This window comes from Macrobrachium nipponense, chromosome 14 (genome assembly GCF_015104395.2).
Source record: "Macrobrachium nipponense isolate FS-2020 chromosome 14, ASM1510439v2, whole genome shotgun sequence".
NCBI classification, from domain to species: domain Eukaryota; kingdom Metazoa; phylum Arthropoda; class Malacostraca; order Decapoda; family Palaemonidae; genus Macrobrachium; species Macrobrachium nipponense.
Window position 1 is genome coordinate 45011124 of NC_087207.1, and position 14441 is coordinate 45025564.

A 14441-nucleotide genomic window follows, 5' to 3' on the forward strand; every position below is an offset into this window, starting at 1 on the left:
TCCACTGCGAATCATTATTAAATTTATGGAGATTTGCTACAAATATTCTCTTAGCATTACTAAGTCTTTCTGAATGCTTTTGTCTACTTTTCCACATAAGTTGTCCTCTAAAAAATATATAATTATATGACTATAACACAAAATATCCATAAATCAACTTTGCCTTTGAGTATAAGCTACATCTTCTTTCGTGTTAATTTCAGTTTATGAATACTCTGAACCTTTCTTATCTTTTATATTAATGGTTCATTCCTTTCGTAAATCATACCCCTTTCACAGCTGTTATTATATTTTCGTTTCAAAATACAAAAGCATGTTGAGCTGTTGCCTCATATTATCTGCTGCGGGGAAAATGTCCAAAACAGGTAAAATAAAGAGTTTTAACACACTATGATGTCGTCATTATGCTGCTTAATGTCCTCGAATAAAGCCCTTCACTGTTTCTCAAATACCATTTGCTCACTAATCCTTTATTGATCTGAAGTATGAAACGAGGTTATGCAAAATGAAAGTAGTGTTTTAAATATAAGCCGAGATGAACAAAGAAAGAAAAATGACTGGAAACCGGGTCGATGGAAAGATAAAATATGAATCCTAAAAAAGTAGAAATCACCGAAAGAAATCATTAATGAAATATCTGGTACATCCAGACATACACTAGCAGCCCGTGTGAGACAATTGTGTATTCGGTGGAAACTCATTAGTTTCATTATCATCTATTTGGATTCACTTCGCAACGTGCAACATTCTTTTTTGACTAATGATCAGTGTGCTAATGGTTATGGGCCATAATCAGCTTCTGTAATCAATATTCATGAATATGACTTAGGTAATGGAAATGCTCGTCCCAATTTTGTCCCCATTGTGTTAAGGTAGAATGAGGCTAAAAATTACTGCTGCAACTTTGAAGAAAACTTCACGGCAAATTGTCCTTAAAGCACAATAATCCTCTACAGCCTTAATGAGGAGAGGACTGAATTTATAATTATACTCTATAAACAGTAATAATCTAATAAAAAATTCATTACAATATACATTTTAAACTCTCTCTCTCTCTCTCTCTCTCTCTCTCTCTTCTCTCTCTCTCTCATTTTGTTCTTGCATGTTGATAGATGGGCCTATATTTGCTACTATAGGGAAGACTAAAAGATTTGATTAAATGTATTATTCATTAATTTGTCGTTTAAGTATTATCATACTTCTTTTTGTAAATTGTAACCTTAATGGACTACTATTTCACATTGTCTCTCACTATTCTATACATGAAAATCTCTCATTGTGATGAATAACAGTCAGCAATAATAGTGAGAATTTTATCAATACTGACCCATTTCCCTTCTCGTGACGCTTTTTGTTAAATATCTGAGGTAACATTCCGTACTGATCCTCGCGAATTTCCATTTTTTATGATTTCTTGACTGTGGCCAAATGAATTTCACAGACAAATGGTGTATTTCTAGATGTAACGACCTACTTTCATCGACGGGGTAATTGTATTGTTTGTTTCGCTCTAGTCTTTTTATTGATGAATGCGTAATTGTTCCCTTGAAAAGCTGATAAAATCCTTCGAATTTTAGATTATCGTTTTTACTTTCACATTCTGAAAAACAACAATTTTCATGTTAACTTCGAAGTATAATTCAGCTGGAAACAAAAAATGTTTGATCAAAATAGGGAGATCTAAGTTTTATCATTCATCAATCAAACTTGCAAATTTCATTTTGACTCATAAATTTGATGAGTTATGGCAATTAACCAATAATATAAATTCCAAGTTACTCGCTGATACAAGAATTTAGGTAAAGATAAAAGTAAAGTTTTTTAATACTAGAAAATAGACATTATGTAATCAAAATATTTTGTTGTAGGAAATTACCGTTATCCATTTCATTTTTCAATTTTACCATTCTCTAATTGTTTTAAAATCTCACGGATGTTACTGAAAACAGTTTAAAATATGGTTAACGATCTGAATCATTTAACGCAACTACTTACAGACAGGATAACAAATCAAAATATATACTTCATAGTCTGTAAAAATCTTTATTCTGTAACGAATCAAATAAAATTTCATTTAACAAACTCTCAAATATCGATTGATAAGGAATGGGCTTGATAGTGTATCAAATGGTTAATGGAAACGTGACAGTATTAAAAACAAAATGTGAGATAGGTAGAAATCACAGATTAATGTATGAATGCAGTCTAAACATAGTTTGCCTTTGGTTCTTTGATATTCAAATTATCAGCAACAAACAACGCGCGCGCACACACACACGCAGAAAGAGAGAGAATTACTGAAAGGAAAAACAATTATATTTTTCCGTATTGCTTATATTGAATACTAAAGATTTTACTTTCTCCATAATGAGGGGTATATATACATACATATACATACACACGCACACACACAGATATTATATATATATATATATATATATATATATATATATATATATATATATATATATATATCTATATATATATATATATATATATATATAGTATTATATATATATATATATATATATATATATATATATATATATATATATATATAGATATATATATATATTATATATATATATATAATACCTACATATATATATATAATATATATATATCTATATATATATATATATATATATACACATATATATCGCGTATATGATTACATGGTGATTAATCATGATATAATCCATTCGTTTAAAAGTCGTAATAATATTAATCTATATAAAAATGTATGAAGAATTACATCGCATATTTTTTATGACATACTTTACTTGTAACCGAACGAAGAAAAATATCGGTTGGCTATTGCCTAATGAAATGCTATTAAGAATGTGACAGGATTAATTCATTGTATTACCAATGTTGCTTTTATGCGTATAAAATCTACTGGAAAAATGTTGGCGTTGAAATATGTAGATATTTATTTTTAATTACAAACTGATTTGCATCTCGGTTTGAAACGAGTTGTGCTCCTATTCATTAGAAATTTTATTATGATACATGTACTTTGTTTTCATCGAGAGTTCAAGAGGATTTATGTCCCGTCAGAATGGAACAAGCATTAGCAGGATGTATGTTTGGAACGTTAGCTTGAAGAAGAACCGTAAGGAATATGCTGATTTACACTATGTTTGATTACGAATTTGGGTAACAGTATTTTCTGGAATTGTCTCTTGGCACAAATGCTTGGAAACGCAGATGTGCATTGAAGTCATATTCATTATTGCGAAAAATAGGCTTCATTCGTCGGAAGATTTCAAAGACAAAATTGCTATCATCGTTATCTTTGTCGTATAGATCAAAATTTCGTGTTTACTTTGAGTAGAACCACACTTCTTGTTAGGGCTCTTTTTTTTATTATTAACCTTAGAATCGCGATCAAGTAAACTAACTTTTTTGGTAAATTGGTGTCTTCTGAGTTGTCTTATCAGATTCTTGATTCTTATAGTAATTAATTACGAAAAATATAAAAATGGATATGTTAATAATTTATATATTATCTATATAATATATATATATATATATATATATATATATATATATATGTATACATATATATATTATATATTCTTATTATATATTGCTATTTTCAAAATGCATATTTCCCCTCTTCGAAATGTCATGCAGAATTGTGTAACATTTTTTGATTCCTAGATAATTTAGAGATAGGATGTTTTAAATGTGTGTTCAGATTTTGCATTACATAATGTAAAGAAATATATATATATATTATAACATAGTATGTAAAAAGAGAGAGATTTTCTTTGTCTGTTCGAAACTACGAATGTTTAACTTTTATGTCAACACTGTAAGATTAGAGGGTCTGCGAGATCCGTTTGCTTTTCTATTCTGTCAACGCGTTTGATAGCTAGCTCAAAACTTCATTTGTGTTTTGGAGAATCTGTCATCGTTTGTGATAAGACTTCTCCTTCGTGTCGATCGAGTAGAGTACGTCTTTTTTTTTTTAACAGACTGGACTCGTACGCGTATGTCTTTGATCAAAGCCACGTGGAGATTGCGCATTTCTTTATGAAGATTGCGTCAGATTTTGAACTTTCTGGAAGCATTTGCGCAAAGAACGTTTTTGTCATCTGCCCTGTCCAGTTTTAGCAAGGGAAGAAGATTTTACTACATCTTAGAACCTTGAGGCATTAACATCTCTCTCTCTCTCTCTCTCTCTCTCTCTCTCTCTCTCTCTCTCTCGCGACATCCTTGAGATTATATTAACGTAATGTAAATTGGTCACTCGTAACTTAGAATTTCATATTTTATATTTCTTAGAATTTATTTAGTGTTAAATAGTGTCTTTTGTGGGATCTGAACAAACAATATTTCGTAACGGCACCTGGTTTTTTGTGAAAGTGTGAATCAAGCCTGCAGCAAAGCAAAGAAAGAAATTGGTATACCAAGGTAAAGTGTGTTATATTTTTATTAGTTGCAACTAATAACGGTTAGGTAATAACTAATAACTAATAATTGATAGGAACTGTGGTTAACTAATAACAGATGGTTAAGAAGGTTTGGTAAAAACTGTTGGTTACAGTGTTTTGAGTGAAAAGATTTACACTTTTACACATTGCAAATTTCTGTTTTGTGTTTGTTTCATTTTGTGCATTTTTTCATTTTCTTATTGAAGTGTGCGTTTTTATTTTGATATTGTCCACATTTTTTTGTATTTTTATTTACATTCACAATTTAATTGACTTAGTTATTTTCATTGCTTAATCATTGCACATTTAATTAAATTTAACATTTGTGAATTAATTTGCATTTACTTAGAATTCTTTTCAAGTTTTGTTGTTGTTTAGCACTTGTGAATTAATTTCAAATTTTCAATTATTCCCTAACACTTTTGAATTTCAATTGCTTTAATTTTCTTGAATTTTGTGATAAATTAATTTTTATTTAATTTCACTTAATTTGATTCAAGAATTAATTAAACTTTACTTTGTTTTCAAGTAACTAATTTTCCCTGATATTGTGAATTTCACTTATAATTTTTGAATTTAATAATAAATTTTTGTATTTAAAATTTTTATAAGTGTTTTTATTTTTATACCAGTATATATGGTTATGATTATATTGATGATAGGTAGAAACATAAGAGTGGTAATTGATTTGCTTTCCTTCAATTTACTTGAAGTGACTTAGAACCAGGGAAGTACTTAGACTTCTGAAATCAGGGAAATACTTAGACTTTTAAAGTTGTTGATGGAGTGATGCCCTTTGATTAATTTAATTACTTACAAGATTACCTCACACCTGTTTTGATGAACTTAGTCTAATTTTCTGCAATACTGGTAAGTGTTAAGGGATCACTGTTGCCTTTAGAGTATTCAGTCGTTTAATACGTGTTATGAGGGTTCAGGTGTCTGGCTTTTGGTGAGGTAATAATTGATAAATGGTAACCAGATACCTGGCACTTCGTAACATTGTATATATATATATATAATATATATATATATATATATATATATATATACATGTATTAACATGTAATCCATATTTTTCGTAATTAATTACTATAAGAATCAAAAATCTATTATGAATCTGATAAGGCAACTCAGAAGACACCAGGAAAACTTTGAATGACAGTCTACTTGCAGGGGGAGTGAAAGGGAAATGGATGGGCGGAGGACTTCTATCCTGGTATTACTGTGATGAGTGCCCCTTAGATCCAGGTATTACTATGGTGACTGTTCTTTATTTCCAGATATTACTGGGGTGACTGTCCCTTTTATCTAGGTATCAATAATGTGACTGTATCTCTTATCTAGGTATTACTGTGCTTTCTGTCATTTTATACAGGTATCACTATGGTAACTGTCGCTTTGAACCAGTATTACTATGCAATTGCTGTGGTCACTGGAAAGCATTTTTTACAATATATTTCTATGGTCTTCAGTACATGATAAACCAGCAGAATTTATTTACCACATAAGTTACAAAGGGATGGGGTTAGTGGGAAGGGCAAGGGGAAGGGAAGGAAAGGGGGTACGGTTTGAAACGTACCCTATTATCTAAGTTAGGTCAATTGATGTCTACGTGCCAAAATTTGCCTAGATCGGTCACACAACTATAAAAATATGCATACAAGCTGAATCAATTATATATATAAGAATACACACACACACACACATATCTATATATATATATATATATATATATATATATATATATATATATATATTTATATATATATATATATATATATATATATATATATATATATATATATATATTATTTCATACTTTTATGAGTTTATCATTTACTGAATACTTTCTCAGTATTTTAGCATATGTCATATTTCAGAGTAAAGGTCATCTTCTTTTACTTTTAATGAATAATGAATAACCTCAAATCCAGATATTTTTTCTTTTAACGTGTTACATACTTCATGTTATTTTACCTTTTCACCTGTTTTCTTTAAGGAGTAGAATGAATCGAAGTTCATTCTTTTCTTATGCTTATATGAAATTAAAATTAGTAACCTTAGAAATTCTAATGGAGAAACTAATTTGTTAATGGCTGGTGGTAGTTTCCAATTTTTTACGAATACAATTTCATTGAGTACGAAATGTATGGGGGGTGTATGGAGGGGCATGAAAGCCCCTATCCTGTGTGTATTATTTGCAACGCTATCTCTCTCTCTCTCTCTCTCTCTCTCTCTCAATGGGGGATTGCCTGCGTTAGACTGCAGGGTCATTCAAGCCCAAAATATAGCTTGTTTGTTTGTTTGTTTGTATGGTGCTTTTACGTTGCATGGGACCAGTGGTTATTCACCAACGGGACCAACGGCTTTACGTGACTTCCGAACCACGTCGAGAGTGAACTTGTTGCTTTCATAAACAAGGAAATGTTTTAGCATGTCTGATTTTTTTAACTGGTAATAGCAAGATACGCATAAAATTTTCATTAAATACACATGTGAGAGTCCCAAACAATTAAGAGCTGTTGCAAGCCAATCTCTCTTGCGAAGTGAGGATACAGCGCTGCTGAAGTGGCTTGCAATTCAAATATGTTTATATATTTTTTTTTATAAAATGTGTGTGTATGTGCGTGTATGTGAGTTAAATGCATATGCCTTATCCAGTTTCGAATACATTTTGGGAGTTTTAAGAAAATTTCTCTTATTATTCGTCATTTTAAAATGCAAATTTTCATCTAGGCTCTAACTTTCAGATGATCTCTCTTTTCAAAACCCCAGGTCCTGAAAAAAAGGTTATTGATCGTAAATTTTAAAATAAAACAAGAGAAGTACAAAAAATTCTCTCTAATTCAATTCTTCAAAAAGAAAATTTCTGCTCTGTGAAGACCAATTCCTGATGCTATGCAAACAAGAATTTTGCTCTTATTCCCAAGGCCGAAGGTTCCTTAACGTCCTCAAATTTCACAAAGCTTGAATTTATCGATCCTATTCAGATCTCAGTCCCCTATGGATGAAGTAACTGATTGCCGAAGGAAATGTAGTTCAATTTGTCGTATAATATTTCAAGCGTTACAAAATTTAATATAATTTACTTATGCAAAAAACTTAAAAGTTTTATTACTATTATTTTTCACTTCGAATGACAATTTAATAGATGAAAATAGTTTGCTGTTACCCGCAAAATATGACTTATTGAATCGGAGCCAAAAGACACTCCGTTATTACACGTCATTAAATCCGACAAAACTGTTGTATTAATGTTTGTCATTTGTTTATGAAAGAGCAGGCCACATAATGAATATTAAAGCTGATACGTTGTTGGAGGTTCATCCGAAATATGTAATGAAGTCGCGTTGCTAATAGTCATAATTCGGAAAAACTTGCGCTGAGTATTAATAGAATCCTTAGTATTTATGTTCTATATTTAATTGTAAGATGTTTCATTTACTCAACAGTTGTGACGTGTTTAGTTCACGTGGCTTATGTTATTTCTCAAAAAGCCTTTAACATTTATGATGAAGGAAAATTAGACGTGCCCAAAAATGAATCCTGTCCTTTTACATTGTCAATCATACGACACGACGAAGTTTACTTACTAGGCAGTCGACAAGTTTGAATCCAGCTTGGTCCATGTCCACTTAGAGCAAAAAGCTAGCTGCTGTCATATAACCACTGTCACCAAATGCCACAGATAAATGATTACCATTTTACAAACAAATTCCAAAATGGACTTAATCACAGTTACTTATCAAGGACTTTTATGTCCTCCGTTGTCAAGTGGATAATGTTACCTCGTTCTGATCATCCGGATATAGGTTCGAATCTTGCCTGGGCGTCATAATTACGTCATTTGCGTCTTACTTTGGATCTTAGGCTTTGTAGTAGTAAGCAGAAGTTGTGAGCAGATATCGAGAAGTTAAGAGGGATTGTGGTTATCAAAATTACTTATGAATTCTACTTTTAAGAAGAGTGAATGAAGTACGCTGGAAGCGTAGAATATGTTGATACATAAGTTATATTTCCACAGAGAAAGGTTTAATGGAAAAATAAAGCTATCTGAAGGGTATGGAAAAAGTAGGTACAAATAAATAAGCAATAAGTATTTATTTACCCAATATCTAATTATAAAGCACATCATCCTAACTAAATGTTTCCAAACATTTAAAAGAAAATCATACCTAAATGTTAAATACAGGACAATATCATGTATACTGCTAAATGCAATATGATTATTATTAATAATAACGTTTTGAATGTTAAATAAAAACAACTCATTCAACCTCAAGTAAATTGAACCGCAAAGAACATTTGAATTATGACATATTACTATCCTTTATAATAAATTGATTGAATAAGCCTGCAGTTTTTCAAAAGCAATAATTTATAACATCAAACAGTAAAATTTTTTTCAGCTGTCTCCGATTATTGCTGCTTCGAAAGTCAGGAATGCCATTTATGAATTCAAAAATGTAAGGTTTCAGTAAGCCGGCATGGCAGCCTATAACCTGTAATTTCTAAGGGCTATAGGAAAATACTAACTAAGGACTAGAGAAGCCATGGTTTGTCCGCAGGCTGTGACTGACTGCCTAAACAAAGGTGTATATTCATTTTCTGTCAACACTGCAACTTTACAGCTTTAATAGTTATTTTTCTTTCAGGCAATTGTTGAGGTTTGCTGTTGTAGTTGTTGAATTGTACTGAGAGTTTTGCTTAGATTTTGGGCCTATGGACTATCTTTACAACTATATAATATATATATATATATATATATATATATATATATATATATATATATATATGATAACTTGATCACGAAATATATAAAACGTGATGCTATGTATAAATAAAGGTTTTTTGCCACGAAGGAAAAAATGAAAAAGCGAGATAGCCAAGTACTTTCGGTCCTGTTCGGACCCTTTACTGAGGCAAACAGTTTACCTCAGTAAAGGGTCCGAACAGGACCGAAAGTACTGGCTATCTCGCTTTTCTTTTTTTTCCTTCGTAGCAAAAAACCTTTATATATATATATATATATATATATATATATATATATATATATATATATAAACGTACATATAAATGGCAATTTCTGTGTATGTCTGTTTGTTATGCATGCCAAGATTATGAAAGGTAGGGCTACCTATTTTTACCGTGGACTCCCCTCCCCCAAGCAAGGTTTTAGTCAAAATCCGAAATTCAAGGACTGTTTCTAAGGGGGGCCTTAACACTTTTTTTTTTTTTTTTTTGTTTTTTTTTTTTTTTTTTTTCATAACCCCTCATTTTTTACAACTTTCGAAGTTGGCAGCAACCTCCGGATTTTTCATAGCTTCTTTGACTCGGTACAAATAATGTAATAACTCTACTGATTTTTCATACCTTCTTCGGCTCAACAGGATCCTAAGTGATTACTTATTCTGAAACTAATTGCATATTCCCCCCTGTAGTCGCATGTCATCACGGACGGCATGCCCCCTTTCATCCCGGGCAACGCTGGGTACAACAGTTAGTAATCTATATAACAACATATTTGAAACTTTTAATTAACGAGAAGCGATCAGGAAAGAAAAGGCTAGTGCATCTGATTTGACATCATTCTCTCTCTCTCTCTCTCTCTCTCTCTCTCTCTATCATTCACACACACACACACACACACACACACACAACACATAATATCTCGCCCTCTCTTTTTCTTTGAATAAGTATGCCGTCCATTATTGTCACATTTTCCTTGCATAAAACTGGTAAGAACAACCCTGACCCCTCTTTCTAGCCACCAATAACCACAGTTCAGATGTGACAATCGAGGAAATATTTACTCTGGTAATTTGGGAGCAGATTCAGTCACTATGTCGCTTTCTGTCTTAGGCAATGCAAATTGAGGCCGGTTCTCAGATATGATTCGAAAATCATTGGACAAAACATCTTGTATATCGCGAGATAACAGATAACTGTTTAATATAACTTCAGTTCCCTTTTGAAGATCTATATATTTTCATAATCAATAGAAATAACACATCCTGTTTTTGGTAATTATCTGAATATTAAAATTGGAAATTAGGATTATTATTTGAAACAGATACTTGCCAGTAAATTTTTACGTTAATTATTCACAAAAAAAATAACATTTGTATATTTATTTATTTATAAAACTTCTGAAGGACATTATATTTCAGGGATAACATTAATTATTTTAAACTAGCTGAAAGGGATTGCACGACACACTTACGGATCACATTTAATAAAGGAAGTAGATTAGTAACTCCATATCTTGGTCAATAAATGTAAGCTTTTAGAAGAGATTATGAAGCGGATATTTCATAAATTATATTACAATCCTGTGGAACAGATCTTTATTTTGCCAAATAAGAAATCCCCAAACATTACTGTAAAGTTAATCATCAACAGACTCCTATGACTCAATATGTAGCTGTAGCTTCTAAATTCTAAAAAACATTTACGGGGTTTTAACATGATCCATGACTTTAGGATATCAGGATGAACAGTTTGCAAGTTACACACTGCTAAGTGTATATGAGACATCATAAACATTAGAGGACCGTCCAATACTAATACTTTCTACAGCAGGTGAACTTTTCTCTTCTCAACTTGCAGAGTGATCCTTTTCATTGCAACATTTCTTACTTGAAGAGATTTATGGACTATGAAAATAAAATAGCAGAACACGTTAATATAATCAATGACAAGCCTGAGACTGCTCGGTTTGGCAAGCATAACGAACTGATAATATTTTATTTTATTAAAGTCACATTAAACTACTCTCTCTACGTCTCTCTTGCTCCTATCTTCAATCCAACACTCTCTCTCTCTCTCTCTCTCTCTCTCTCTCTCAACAGCAGTGTGAAAAAACTTTTAACAAAATAGTCTTTCAGTATAGCAAGTGTAGTATTATAAGTATCATTTGCTTTATATTTCTTACATAAAGATATACCTTCTCAAGCAAGTTATGAACTAATCTTTATACGGGTCTTTATCAAGCTCGTTGTATGTGAACTTCCTTATTCTCCCGAAAGATTTTCCAATACGCAACCTATTTCTGATATTCTAGGCAAAGTGAACAGTATTTGCTGGAATAGAAAGCAGAATAACTGCCCCGATTCCTCCAGATTCAGGGAATTCCCGCGTTGGTACACCCATTCCCTGACAGGTAAGCAAATATTCTGGTCACACGCCGCCTACAGTCTACCTCATTCTTTATTGTTGGGAGGCGTGTTTCTTTTGTAAGCTCTACCGAAGGGACATTGCTACCAAGTACTACTGAAAAACGAAATAGCATTAGTAAGAACAATTTCATATGTGTTCTCTAGCAATGGAAATATTTTAACTTTGATCAACAGCCATTCTATAAAGAAACACATTAATGATTAATACTTTCACAACCTTCAAAAATTATTATTATTATTATTATTATTATTATTATTATTATTATTATTAAGTCACATCTCGAACTCATAAGACTCACCTGAAGGATTCATTGAAAACTCAACTAAAGTTGAGAAGAACCAAATGTAAAAGTAGAAGCTAAAAAACACTATAGTTGGAGTTGGAAATACTCTTTGGTACTGTTTACAGTGCGCAACGCATACAGAAGGCAGTAACTTCCAATAGAGACCATTCCCACGTAAAATTGCTCCCTTTATGCAACGGGAGCACCGTAATAAGACATAGTTCTCGAGTTACCTGGTATTTATAAATATTAGCATCTGCAAAAATAAAACGACGATGATCCTGAAGGCCTGAGGCAAGAGCTTCATAGATGCATCCACCTTAGCTATTATATAAAAATAATTAATTTTCAAGCTGACATTATAGTTTACTTTCAAATTTGCATAGGCTTCCGGAATTCTAACATGTTTTAAAAAATTGTGAACGTAAAACTTTTCGGTAAAAAAATTAAAAAGCTGTTCAGACTGAACAGAACTGAATATACCTTGAGAAGGGGAAAGCTCAGAAAAAGCTGCAGTAAGAAAAAAGAAGAAAAACTGACAAATAAGTGTGTTATCAATGGTATCAATTATCTAGATGAATCGAATGAAGAGCAATGGGAGCAACCTGACTCCACGCCAGTTACAAAAATACGTCTACTCTTGCGGCCCCTAGACGTTCAATATTATTGCGCAATATTTTGGTTTGCGCAATATAATTGATCGTGTGTGGGCAATATTGAAAGGTTGTGCAATATATTGTGTGATTTTCAAAAACTTGAAAATATATTGCGCAAACGGGATAATATTGTGTCGTCTGTTGGCTATATTGCGCAATATCTTGTCTCTCTCCTCAACCACGCGTATCATGGGTGACAAGAAAGCCGAAAAAGAATTCATTGTTGAATTTATTGAGGTGTATCGTGGTCTTCCCGCCCTGTGGGATGTGAAATGCAAAGATTATACTAATCTTGCCCAAAAAGGGGGAGCAGTACGATGTGCTGATAGAAAAGTACCGTGAAAAATACCCGGATGCTGAGAAACAAGTAATAATAACAATAATAATAATAATAATAATAATATAATAATAATAATATAATAATAATAATAATAATAACGAGAACTGAAGGGATAAAGCTACCAGATGGGAGCAACATCAAACACATAGATGAGACAGGATACAAATACCTGCGAATAATGGAAGGAGGGGATATAAAACACCAAGAAATGAAGGACACGATCAGGAAAGAATATATGCAGAGACTCAAGGCGATACTCAAGTCAAAACTCAACGCCGGAAATATGATAAAAGCCATAAACATATGGGCAGTGCCAGTAATCAGATACAGCGCAAGAATAGTGGAATGGACGAAGGCAGAACTCCGCAGCATAGATCAGAAAACCAGGAAACATATGACAATACACAAAGCACTACACCCAAGAGCAAATACGGACAGACTGTACATAACACGAAAGAAAGGAGGGAGAGGACTACTAAGTATAGAGGACTGCGTCAACACCGAGAACGAGCACTGGGGGCAATATCTGAAAATCAGTGAAGACGAGTGGCTAAAGAGTGCATGGGAAAAAGGACTAATAAAAGTAGACGAAGACCCAGAAATATACAGAGACAGGAGAATGACAGACAGAACAGAGGACTTGCACAACAAACCAATGCACGGACAATACATGAGACAGACTAAAGAACTAGCCAGCGATGACACATGGCAATGGCTACAGAGGGGAGAGCTAAAGAAGGAAACTGAAGGAATGATAACAGCGGCACAAGATCAGGCTCTAAGAACCAGTTATGTTCAAAGAACGATAGATGGAAATAACATCTCTCCCATATGTAGGAAGTGCAATACGAAAAATGAAACCATAAACCACATAGCAAGCGAATGCCCGGCACTTGCACAGAACCAGTACAAAAAGAGGCATGATTCAGTGGCAAAAGCCCTCCACTGGAGCCTGTGCAAGAAACATCAGCTACCTTGCAGTAATAAGTGGTACGAGCACCAACCTGAGGGAGTGATAGAAAACGATCAGGCAAAGATCCTCTGGGACTATGGTATCAGGACGGATAGGGTGATACGTGCAAACAGACCAGACGTGACGTTGATTGACAAAGTCAAGAAGAAAGTATCACTCATTGGATGTCGCAATACCATGGGACACCAGAGTTGAAGAGAAAGAGAGAGGGAAAAAATGGATAAGTATCAAGATCTGAAAATAGAAATAAGAAGGATATGGGATATTGTCCAGTGGGAAATCGTACCCATAATCATAGGAGCACTAGGCACGATCCCAAGATCCCTGAAAAGGAATCTAGAAAAACTAGAGGCTGAAGTAGCTCCGGGCCTCATGCAGAAGAGTGTGATCCTAGAAACGGCACACATAGTAAGAAAAGTGATGGACTCCTAAGGAAGGCAGGATGCAACCCGGAACCCCACACTATAATACCACCCAGTCGAATTGGAGGACTGTGATAGAGCAAAAAAATAATAATAATAATAATAATAATTGGGGAAGATGGACAACAACTGCAACAAGAAAT